Here is a 12567-nt window from a genome sequence, read left to right as displayed (position 1 = left end):
TACACGTATACATGTATTTTCTTCAGTGCACTCTACCTAGCACCAATGTTGTACGTTTGTTTGTGTGTGTGTGTGTGTGCGTGCGCGCGAGCGCATTGATACATGCAGAGAATGTGCTTCGAATATTGTACGGCCATAATATGCATACACGACATTACATCATCATGACGTATAGCAGGTGTGAGGCAATCTGGGGGGTGTTTCATCAAGGAGTTCGTCGGAGGTTTTCTCCGACAAATTTGAAAAGCTACTGAAATCCTTGCGTCTGATTGGCTGATTGCAAATTTGTCGGTGAAAACCTCCGACGAACTCGTTGATGAAACGCCCCCCTGATGCTGTGATTGGCTTTCTATGTACACCAGCTGTACAATGTGCTAGGGAATTCCCCACCTTAACACACGCAAACATAATTTTTCGAATGAATATACAATATGTGTCACATAATACACACAGCAATGTGAAGAACATGTTAGAGCTTTCGTGGCACGATTGCAAGCTATTCATTTACAAATTCGAACATCCATTAAGAAACGCATTCTTGATATTGGATTTCATTGGCGAAGAACATCTTCTTACCCATAACGGTGAGTAATTCCCTCAATCAATAGCAGTATTGATTGTGAGGTGATGGGCAGTCCCACATGTGGAAATTAATATCTTTATGTTATGCTTTTTTATGCCTATTGATATAGCGAGGTATCGGCTAAATCGAGGAAAACAAACTCGGTCCCGAACATCTCCTATCGAGTTTCCCCTGTTCACTATTCACGACCCCGTGGGATTTGTAATGTTGGCGCAATACGGATTAACCCTATAAAGACCAAGCTATTTTGACTCCTTCAAGGCCCAAGGGGGGGGGGGGGAGCACATTGTGAACCTATATAAATTCTTTATTATATGATGTATGACCGTCATTATTAGGCACATGGGTAGAGCAACTTACTAGTATACTCTACATGACACAACATCTAAAAATATTCAAGGTCATCCACTGAAGGCGCTATTTACCAATATATGAAGAATTTGGAAATGTACACATATTGGTATCACATTTCATATTTCCAAAATATTGAATTTTTAGTTTGCAGATTGGTAATATTACGATAAACAAATGATATCAGAGGCAAAACTTGTGTGAAGATAATACAAAATAAAAGGGTAGTCTTTGAAAAATGCTGTGTTTTCGATTTTTTTTTCTATTATATCTATCGTTTGATGCCTATGTCATATAAAAAATAAAGGAAATAATAAGAAGACCATTTCAGCGTAATTCACAACCATAATTACCTCACATCTTGGTCCTTCAGCAAATTACAGCCAAGAAGACCCCCATTTCATCCATTTTATTGTTAACTGAAATTGGAACAGAAAATCATGCAAAATGTGACGAACATGGTTGTTAGTTTACGGTTACCATGACAACAGCAATATCGGACATATCTAAATTATATATCAAAATGTTTGCAATAAGATTTAAGGAAAAGTCATCAAATTTGGTTGAAATCGGGTAAAGTGTATAGGAGTGGCAAATGAAAATATGTTAGGGGGCATAATGTGCCCCCCCCCCCTCTCCTTTGGGCTTTATAGGGTTAAAGGTCTAGTGGGGCCCCGGTATACGCATGATACGCACAGTGATAAGGGGGGGGGGGGGGGTGTTTCGTGTCGTGTTAAATGAACAAATTATATCCGGTTACTGTATGTTTCTTCAATGTTTTCGTTCGATGTAGTTTACTTCAGAGGACATTGCCTAGATTTCAGTAACCTTGGATCTTCGACGTCTTTCCTTACTCTTTCGTCAATGATATATGCTATATAAATTGCAGCACTATATGTAATGAACACACATATTGGCCTTAAGATATATTATTCAATATATTTTATTAGTATCTCATTGTATTTCCTTGTTTTTAGATACCTCAGTCACTCCAAAACCGATTTCACCAAATAAACTTTTGTTTCCCCTTAGAATTGTATGCTCTTTAACATTGGATTTTCATAGAATGGTTTCTAATCTTAATAGCTTGCTAAACGTTTTAAGCTGAATCCTCACCTCGAACCAGTACTATATAGTCCCTTTAAAATAACATTTGACTCAAAGATTACAAGTGCAGCGAAACATCAAAGCAATGACGAGGATGATTATAATGAGTTGAAGATACATCATAAGGTAAAAAGATGGTGGCATTTTTCGCAAAATAAATTGCAGAAATAACAACCCTATGATGTACTTGAAAGGCTATGCAAATTTTACAATCGTAATGGTAACAGTCGTAATGTACATATTATTATCCAAAACCCGGGTTCCCAGCTAACGAGAATTTCACATCATGGGGGAGGAACTCTTAATGATTATAGTACCTAGTCTTCCATTATTGGTTTTCTGAATCTATGCCCCCAGAAATTCCGCCTTGTATAGTCATTCTACTTCTTCCGGTTGGAGTGCAGTCCAAAAATATTAACACATATCTATCTTTGTTTGTTTTCCCCATTATTGTTATTTTTTACAACGGACATGACGGATCCCGTGTGGGAAAATTTAGATTAAACCTACATTATCCTACTAGTAGAAATGCACCTTTTCTCGTTAAATGTATCCCACAAAATGGACAATTATAAGTTAGCAAGTTCTCTTATGTATTCATTATTATGATCATTAAATTCCTTTGCGACAATACCTCAACAAAGTAAAAATGCCTACTCTAGAATTGCAGAATTACTGGGTGTCCATAATACATATTACTATATTTAACTAAAATATGCACTTACCGTAAAATTACAAAATATCACGAATGAATGCATACCCATGTGGGTGCCTCCATTTATACTACATGCATATAATATGAATATGTGAATTTTCACCAAGTATCTTAAAACAATTATACTGTCATGTGCTGGGTAAAAAAACAACGTACGATCCGGTTTTAAAACACTGCAACTTATGTCGGCCATAACGGGGGGGGGGGGGGTGGCAAAATTAGAAGAAAGGACGATTAGGCGAATTAATTATGCACTGAATCAAGTGCATCGATTGTGCAATGAATCAGGTTCATCGCTATAATATGTCAGTGCATAGATCTATTTGTATTTAAGTGAGGAGCAGATTTTTGAAGTCATTATCAATTTAACTTGTAAGGCCTGATCTTAGTAACCGATGTAAATATATGAGACCAAAGCAGTACGTCGAATCTCTTTCACAGATGGTTTTCACAGCACCATGCCACGGTCATTGAGAGTGGACGCATTTTTTAGTCTTCGGTATATTGAAGTCCTGTTCAATTATGACACATTCACAAATAAATCAATTCAATAAGGATAGCTTTCCACACACACACACACACACACACAAATCAACCTCACATGATAATTCACGCATTCTTCTCTGATCAAACACTAAGCAGGTATAGAAAAAAAAAAGTAGGCGATTGATCAACAGACGTTAAGAAATTGAACAGGGCACCCAAATGCCCTCTTTAATATAGAACATGTATCTTGATAAGGGCTTTGTACTACATCGAAGTATGTGGCTGTGATACAATGTTACATTTCTCTCCAAGAAGTGTTTGCATCATCACATTGTCAATATTAGTCAAATAGGGTTAGCACATTGCAAGACAAAAAAAAAAAAGATAGCAATTTCTGAGTTTTTGGTGGTTTTTTTTTCATTCAGACCTCAGGTCACAGAATAACCAGTATCATTTTTTTTTTTTCGGAAAGAAACGTACGTAATGCAGAAGCAAAATCGGCATAAGAAATAAAATAAATGTCCACAAGTCTATGACACATACACATATGACGTCCTTGTCATAAAGATTTAGCAAACGGACGTTTTTGAGAATGGTAATCAAGGGAATGAATCGACTAATCCCAAAATAGACTTTAAATTTGCCGCGATAATAACTTACAATGTTTGAATATAAGATACAATTTTGTACTTCGATTCTCGAGTTGTTAATGATGAGAGATAAACGACATTGTGACTTGTAAGGCCTGGTTTTTGTGACCGATGTATATGAGATCAAAGCAGTAGGCCTAATCTCTTTCTCAGATGGTTTTCACAACGCCACGTCACGGTCATTGACAGTGGACGCATTTTTTTAGTCCTCTATTGAAGTCCTGTCTAATTTTGACACATTCACAAATCAACTCATTTTCTTTTCGCATCTTATTATACATTTTGGTGCCAAACATTGAATAAGATATGATAAAGATAAAAGTCACTGCAAGTTGACGATGGTGTAACGGTGTTACATGAAATAACTTAACAGTGCATCAATTAACCACCATACAGTATAATTTATATTCAACCAATAAAATGGAAGGACTACTCTGAATGAAAAACAAACGAGTTGCAACACCACAATAAAAGGAAATGATGAAAAAAAAGTAGGAAAGCTTGTATTGCGATCATGATTATAATGCCCGTGCAGGCTGATACGGACCTATTAACTTGGGATATTATCAACAAAAGAACCAGTCACTCTATTTCGAACCGTCACGAAACGAAATAGGCGAAAAGTCATTTGTCCATGCAATATGTATTATTGTAAAGTGTCGCTAGGAGACAGCCATGGATAGCTACCATACCAATTAATAACAGTCAATTTTAACCAATATGGATTTAGGCGTGTAAATACACCCCAAGTGAGTCCGAAGTACCCGATAATAATGTCCAATGCATGCCTTCTTGACAGACTAGTAAACATTCGTGGATCATAGTCCAATCAGAAGTTGATAACATGGTGTCTTCAAACATCAGCGGTACACTTGATTAGTTTGTTATCCCAAGGAGGTACCTCCTTGGTTATCCTCGGTCGATATTAAAAGAAGAGAAAAAGAAATCTCGTGGATAACCGTTACGAATGCTGATCCAAGTTCAATGAGAAGATAGCGAATGAAATCACATCATTTTTGTCCCAAACTAGCCTGACTTGAACAAGAGAACGGCGACTTGTCCAAGGTAGAAGTAGATGAAGTGTTTTGTCTCGTGCGTGACGTAGCTGCCGAAATTCCTACCCACAATGCAGTGCCAAGTTGGGTTGTACTTCTTGTCGAACTCCTTCTTGATGTATGCCGCGATGTCCTTCTCGATGTTGAACTTCTCCATAGCCTGGGTGGCGCACTCGATAGCGTCCTGCTGCATGTCCTCGGACATGTCAGCTGTTCTTGACCACTAGCCTTTCTGTCAGTCATTATGGGATCTGTTGATGTGACTGCAGCGAAAACGAAAGGAATATAATTATATAGGGGAATATCAATCATCTAAATTCAAGCCTACTGTTGCCAACAGGCTATGTTATACAATCCAGCGTGCTCTTTCGGTTTCTTACCGAACAAAATGAAGCCAATAGAAATGCTAATCAAATTAAAAGACTGTAATAGGCTTTAGCGGTGTAACACTGAATGAATTACATTGTATTATAAAGAGCTGTCTTTGTCCCCACGTTTCGAATCAACTTTCTTTTTTTTAACGTATCATTAAAGGTTTCTCTATTTTCTCAATCATTTTGGTGCGTATAATTGTGGCGTCTTGAAAGCTTCATTTATTTTACATGTACTTCATATTTTTCCCCTAGATCCCTTTCCAGAAAACACCTTTCCGTCAATAACGTTTTACCGATTAGGACAATACTAAATGCAATACGCTCATTCCGGGTATTGCAATGATCGACAAGGAAAATTGCGGCTTGTAATGTGTGGCCAAATATTGATTTAGTTACCCCGACTTAAACTTAAACAGAAAGTAAAAAATCATGTAGAACAAGAACTGGATCTCAGCTTAGCAGTCAATTGTTTTTTCTGAGCATGATTACGAAACACTCACTTTTACTACTGTGGGTCTTTGATTCTGCGACTGTGAATGCTATTAATTGCCAAACAGTAGGGCAAACGCAAGTGAAAATGTTTTGCGAATGTTCAATATTTTAATCTAAATAAAGTAAACAATCACGTTTTCAGTATAGGTTTATTTTTCTCCGAGACATCAATCGTAATATATCAGCAGTCACCCCAAAACTGCGTTATATACAACAGAACTCTTTAACAATATACCCATCTAATCAACTGTTACGAGAGTAAAGAAAACTATCAAAGTGACCTTACAAAAGAAAGTCTTGCATGCCCAGTTAAGAATCAACATTGCTTTTCGTCGTCGTTTACTAATCGGTACAGTGAGCTTGTGTACCGGAGAAAAAAAAAAGATTGCTATGCAAGTCTTTCATTCATGTAATCACACTGAATTAATTGTATATAACAATAGAGGAACATATTGACCAGCATGAATATGACAGCATTATCAGGTCATCAACATCGCATAATATAATACTCAAGCAAAATTTATATTTTATAACCATCGTCTGGTATTATAGGCACTCCGGCGTCATTGGCGGTTACACTCTCTATTTAGGTCCATGCCAAAGGCCGTTATATTTGTCATTCTTCAGAATAGTAAAGATATGATATTGAATTCAAGACAAATAGATCTACTATTAATAAGAAATAAAAAAGTGCGCTCGTTTCCAGTGAAGTGAACACAATCATTAACCGCACATCAATTATCAATTACTCACGCGGGTTAATTTTGCTACATTAATTTTGTCTTTGATAGAACTATGAAAAACATCGTTCTCAGTGGGAAAAGCCGACAGAACACGACGAAACGGAATTCACGTAAATCTACGGAGCAGCGTATCTGACCACAGCAAAGAACTTTGGAACGATGAAGCATGCATGCATGAACGCTACCCGCGAGACAGTCGTTGGGTCTCGCCAAAGAGATGGCCGCAGACATCGACTATGCACGGTGATTTTTCAAAGACTTCAGCATGCATCAGCTTTAGTATGAACTTGCATTCGCAGTAAACAATAAATCTCACCTTGTAATTCAAGTAGAATGTTGATATTTCCTGTGCTAGGACTAAGGGTGATCTTCCAAAGAAGCGGATACTGAGTAAGCTGTGACTGTCGATTTTTAACACGGCTTCTCTCTTTCTACAGCAAGACGGTAGTGATTCAAGCTGCGTTCTTCTCTTCCTCTTCAAGTTCACTGAACGGGAAATGTACGACAATGGGAGCGTGAGTGTCCCTGATTGGTTGATTTTCTGTAGCTTATAACAAGTGCGTGTCGTGGACGTCGGATGCCTTGATTTATGCCCACGCCCACAAGACAACGACTGGGACACGACAGGCAGCGTGGAAATCGCATACTATAGTACACTATACACGACCCTGTGGGATTTGTAATGTTGACGCAATACGGATTAAAGGTCTAGTGGGGGCCCCTTTGTACGCACGATACTCACAGTGATAATGGAGTGGGGGGGGGGGGGGGGTTCGTGTGATGTTAAATGAACAAATTATAATTATCATGTTCTGTTTTCTTCATTGTTTCCGTTTCGTGAATCGCGTTTCGTGATTTTATATATTTCAGGATATATTGCCTAGATTTCAGTAACCTTGGATCTGCGGCGTCCTTCCTCACTTTCGTCAATAATGTACATGCTATATAAATTGCAGCACTGTGATGTATACACACATGATTCATATTTTGGGTTTCCTTTTCTGTTGGCATGGCATTCAGTATTACCCTGAATGGACTGTTCATTACTGGCTCTATTTCAAGACGGATTCAAGGTCAACGTTTATTTAATGAGAATATTGGATTTGAAACGACTGAGATATTAAAAAAGCGATCCTAATAACACTGATAGGCCGCGACTTTTTTTTACTATCTCTTTGTATTTCGTTGTTTTTAGATATCTCAGTCATTTCAAAACCGACTTTCATCAAATAAACTTTTAATTCCCCTTAGAATTGTATGCTCTTTGACATTTCATAAACAATTATACGGTCATGTGCAGGGTAAAAACCTGTGATTCAGTTTTAAAACACTGTAACTTATGTCGGCTACAACGGGGGGGGGGGGGGGTGTGACAAAATTAGAAGAAAGGATGATTCATTGCATGGATTATGCAATGAATCAGGTGCATTGCTATTACGTATGTCAGTGCATAGATCTGTTCGTGAGTGAGGAGCAGATTTTGTGAAGTCATAATCAATTTAATCTGAATTGAGAGTATTGACTGAGACCACTATCACTGCATGAGAGGGTTAATGCCAAATTTCTGATTTTCATGACTCTCTCATTTTGCCTTCGCATTTACCTGAATATCGCGTCACTCCGTTTGTTTGCCGTAACTTTAGCCATCTCGGCTTATACCATGGAGTGGATTTGTCATATTGGTGACCGGTCTATATCCGTAGCTTGTAACAATGGCTTTTCACAAGAGCGTAGCCCTGGTGCGTTGAACCATGGAGCTGTCGTAGCTCCATGGTTGAACAACAACAACAACAACAACAACAAATCACTCATTACGTAATGATATTGTGACGTAAATATGCATAATAAGCAAATACGCATGTCGTTCATCACATACAGATTCGGATCGGGAATGATGTGAGAAATGCGTGTCTCTGTAGGCACAAGATATAATTGCGTGTGTATGTATGTATGCACGTATGTGTGTGTTGTGCGTGTTTAATCTAATGTCAGTTAAGAACCAAAAGCAGACGAGCTAATTGTTAACCCATTAGCTATACTTAATAGCCTGTTCATCTCGAGTGTGCCACTTGATGACATAACAATAATAAAAATCTCTCTCGATCATTACCATGTGAACAATTTCCTATTCTCTTTGCTCCTCCTTCTATAGACTACATTATAACTAACACACACACACACACACACACACACACACACACACACACACATATGAATATTATGTATGTATGCAGCGAAAACAAACAACAGCAACAATACAACATGGCCAGGAATCTATAGAGGCCAAAAGAGGAGAAAGAGGAAATTACTAATGTGTAATGCATAGAAAGAGAAAGGAAGTGGATATATCAACGTCAAACAAGCTCGCCCTCATCTTTAAAACTGAGTTTTCAAGAATTAATGATACTTCTCAGACATTCAGGAAGCATTAAACATACTATGACCTATTTCATCAGGAGCATCCCAGAGCAAAATAGTAGTCTCACTTCAAACAAAAACGTCCTCATTTTAGATGCCCTAATATCGATGTCAAAATACCGACAATGTTCCATTAAACCTTCTGCGTGGTGACCCTGACACCGAAAATCCAACCAAATTTAGATTCAATGAAGCTCTGCGAAAATAACTTGAATCATGGATGGGCATCAAACAATAGTGTTCAAAAATACAGAAACTCTTTTGTACACAAATTCCGTCACCTCTTTTTCCTTTATTTTTTGAACCTTTCTGCATAACTTTGCTTGATATATTACTCTTTATCTTGTACTTCTGTATAACGTATATACTGATAAATGAAAATAGAAATAATAATTCTGGTATGCCTTCTCTTTATTTTTTCCGTCTTTCTTCTAACAATCTGAGGTAAGTGTGATAATGTGCTTCCAGATTATATGCACATATCTTGTAATAGTGTTGAATTGCCTTTTTTGCCATGTAAAGTTTGTGTTATTGGACGAGGGTCGTTTCAAATGATTGTTGTTGAGATATTACTTGAAAAGGGAAATCTAGACCAGTTAAAGGTAGAAAGAGTAAAATTTCAAAAGCACAAAAGTGAATATTTGATCAAAAATATGATAAAACCTAGTTAAGATATCTGACATTGCAAGCTCCTGCTAATTTTTGCAAAACAGTTCTCCAGCAATTGATATGAAAATTCGAGTGAGATAATGTCAGCATACCTCACAATTTTCCTTAGATTATGTTTAAAAAATGATGAAAATGCAATTTTCTGCTGTGCAAAATTATGTAAAAACAATGTAAAATATAATCTTATTTCTTGCTGTATAATTTCAAAATAATGATCGATTGGATGCACGATTTGAGTCTCCATGTAGCATAATTCCGTGTAAATAAAAAATGGATAATACAGAACTTTTTGTACAGATTATAGCAAACTTTGAGGCAATGATATTTCTGTTTTGGTGACAATTAGCGAAATTCGTAATATATAACTTCCTTATATTTTATCTATTTGTATGTGTGTGTGTGTGTGTGTGTCAAATTTTCACTGTTGTGCACGGTGATAAAAAGTTTCTCCGTCTCGTCAGATCAATTGTTATATGGTGAGGAATTTTATTTAAGGATGGTATTAGTAATTTATATGTGCTATTTAGAATGGTAACGTGTTCGGTTTGTCACAGAATTTCCACACTTTTTTTTGTCCTTCCTGTGGACTTGTTCGCATCCTAAATGATGTTTTGGTAAAGTTTTAAAGCGTTGTTTTCATTCACTTTCACGGTTTGTCTTTCGTCTCGGGTGCATCAGTTGTTACTATGTCTGGTAACATTCAGGTATATAGCTTTCGACGATGATTTTACTCCTATGATTGTAACTTAACCCTTTAACTTAATATGTGTTAGAGTAAAATTGACCGTGGGAACAGAGTCCAACACAAACACACACACACGCAAACACACACACACACACACATACACACACACACACACACACACACATTTCCTTTGCTCATGGCAGTAATCGTGGAGGTAGAAAAACTTTTCTACCTCCATGCATAAATCAACTCGCCTGGAATTTGTCATGGTCCTGAACAATAACACAAAAACAAGTATGATCAGTCCCGGCCATCCCAAACAGTTGTACACCAATAAGACGAGTCCAATCCACTAAGTCTTCAAAGGACTCGAAGAGGGAAAAATATATTATATATAAAAAACTAGAAAGGTACATGCACATCAGTAATGTGACAGAGAAGGAAAAATCATGAGACATAGGAATGTACTCGGAAAATATTAAGCAATGCATTGCACACACATGCGCACACACACTCATGCACCCACACACGCTGAATATTTATTCCTCAGTGGTTGTTTGAATGCATCCCTTTAGCAACTTACACCTGCATTCAAAGAATGTCACGGCCTCAGATCATTCTCTAATCATATTCAATAATCATTGATAATCCAATCATACACGAGTCAGCACAATGCTTGCACAGTCAAAACAGACAAACTGCAAATCAGTCTTCGTCAAAGATGTCATTTTTTCCAAATATTTAATATATAAAATATTTACATGACAATTTTTTTTTTACAAGTTGTTCGGGGAAAAAACTAGGATGTGTGAAAGATAAGGTTTACTTCAAACCAAATTTGAAACTGCAGATGAATGTAGAAAGAGGTTGTATCAATAACGCAACTTGGCGAAATTGAATAAACACAGATTTCTAAGGGCGAAGTGATCTAAACATTGTTCAGAAGCTAACGCTGTCGTCGTAAAGTCCGGCTACTGAAGTGCAATCCACTCAGACATGTGGCAAGAGTGTCTTTGATGGCAATCGACGTCGAATGTAACCAATCTGAAACATTTCGGTTCACCAAGAGCAAATTGGAGATGACAACAGCATCGTGGACGAAATGGACTATAAGACGACAGGATCTAAAGAGTCGAGGACCCGTTGAGGTTGACACGATCTTGACACTGGTTGTTCTAGTGTGCGGGTGCGTCACAGGTGGCTGGACCGGCTCCCGAACAGACGATCATCATTTTGGCGCGTTTGATATCAATACTGCTATATATCTTGAAGAAGGTGTGGGTATGAAGTCTGGGCGATACAAGCTTTATACCTCAATGTCAATGATCAGGAGCTAGATTTTAACCAGATTTGAACAGCAAAATAGCGATCTGACCGAGGTAGAAGTAGATGAAGTGCTTCGTCTCGTGCGTGACGTAGCTGCCGAAGTTCCTTCCCACAATGCAGTGCCAAGTTGGGTTGTACTTCTTGTCGAACTCCTTCTTGATGTGGGCGGCGATGTCCTTCTCGAGGTTGAACTTCTCCATGCCCTGATTGGCGCAATCGATGGCGTCCTGTTGCATGTCCTCGGACATGTCAGCGTTCTTGATGACGGCCTTGCGTTCAGACATGGTGGATGACGTAGGTGTCTGCATATATCATGAAAGGAGACGGGACAAAAAGCGAAACTGTAAGAACTTTACAATTATCGTCAAACAGTGTCTTAACTTTACCAAATATTAGTATCACATTTCTGAAGCAAAAAACAAAACGTGAGCAATATGAAATTTACACTACTCAAATGATGTCAGCAAGTACTGTGAAGAGATTTCGAATAAAGGGCCTATTTAAAGTAAATTACTATATTTGTATTATGGAACAGACCATCTGGTTATCCCTCAATTTAGCACCTAAAACGTATCAGGTCTACAGGGCGCGTTCTGACATGTTGACAAATTGACACAAGGGTCATGCCCAATTAAGACAATGCATTTCCTGACTCGAACCTCGAACTCTGGATATACTCTGGTTCTGTAGTCAGCGAGATGAACCACATGTGTTTTTTTTTCCTTTGGGGTGGACCGTGAAAGAACCTCTTCATCTTCTTTGTGGAGTTTTTCTCTCTTCTTCTCTAGACTGTACATCTTATTTTGTATTAAATTCAAATAAAATATTTAGCCCAAATTTTACTTTCATCTATATGCTACAGTATACAGTGATGACTTAAGAAACTGTTTGGCAGATCGTCACCCTTGTATAT

General features: G+C 37.7%; 2 pseudogenes; both read right to left on the bottom strand.

The window, feature by feature from the left end:
- Nucleotides 1–3436: 3436 nt before the first annotated feature.
- On the bottom strand, nt 3437–5190 carry LOC139735175 (dynein light chain 2, cytoplasmic pseudogene; annotated as a pseudogene).
- A 6478-nt stretch (nt 5191–11668) lies between these two features.
- Nucleotides 11669–11962, bottom strand: LOC139735138 (dynein light chain 2, cytoplasmic pseudogene; annotated as a pseudogene).
- Nucleotides 11963–12567: the final 605 nt, after the last annotated feature.

This window comes from Diadema antillarum, unplaced genomic scaffold (assembly GCF_040938485.1).
Source record: "Diadema antillarum isolate AM-2024a unplaced genomic scaffold, OU_Dant_1.0 seq00000565_RagTag, whole genome shotgun sequence".
Lineage (NCBI taxonomy): Eukaryota > Metazoa > Echinodermata > Echinoidea > Diadematoida > Diadematidae > Diadema > Diadema antillarum.
Note: the sequence above shows the minus strand (reverse complement) of the source record. Positions and strands in the feature narration are given on the sequence as shown.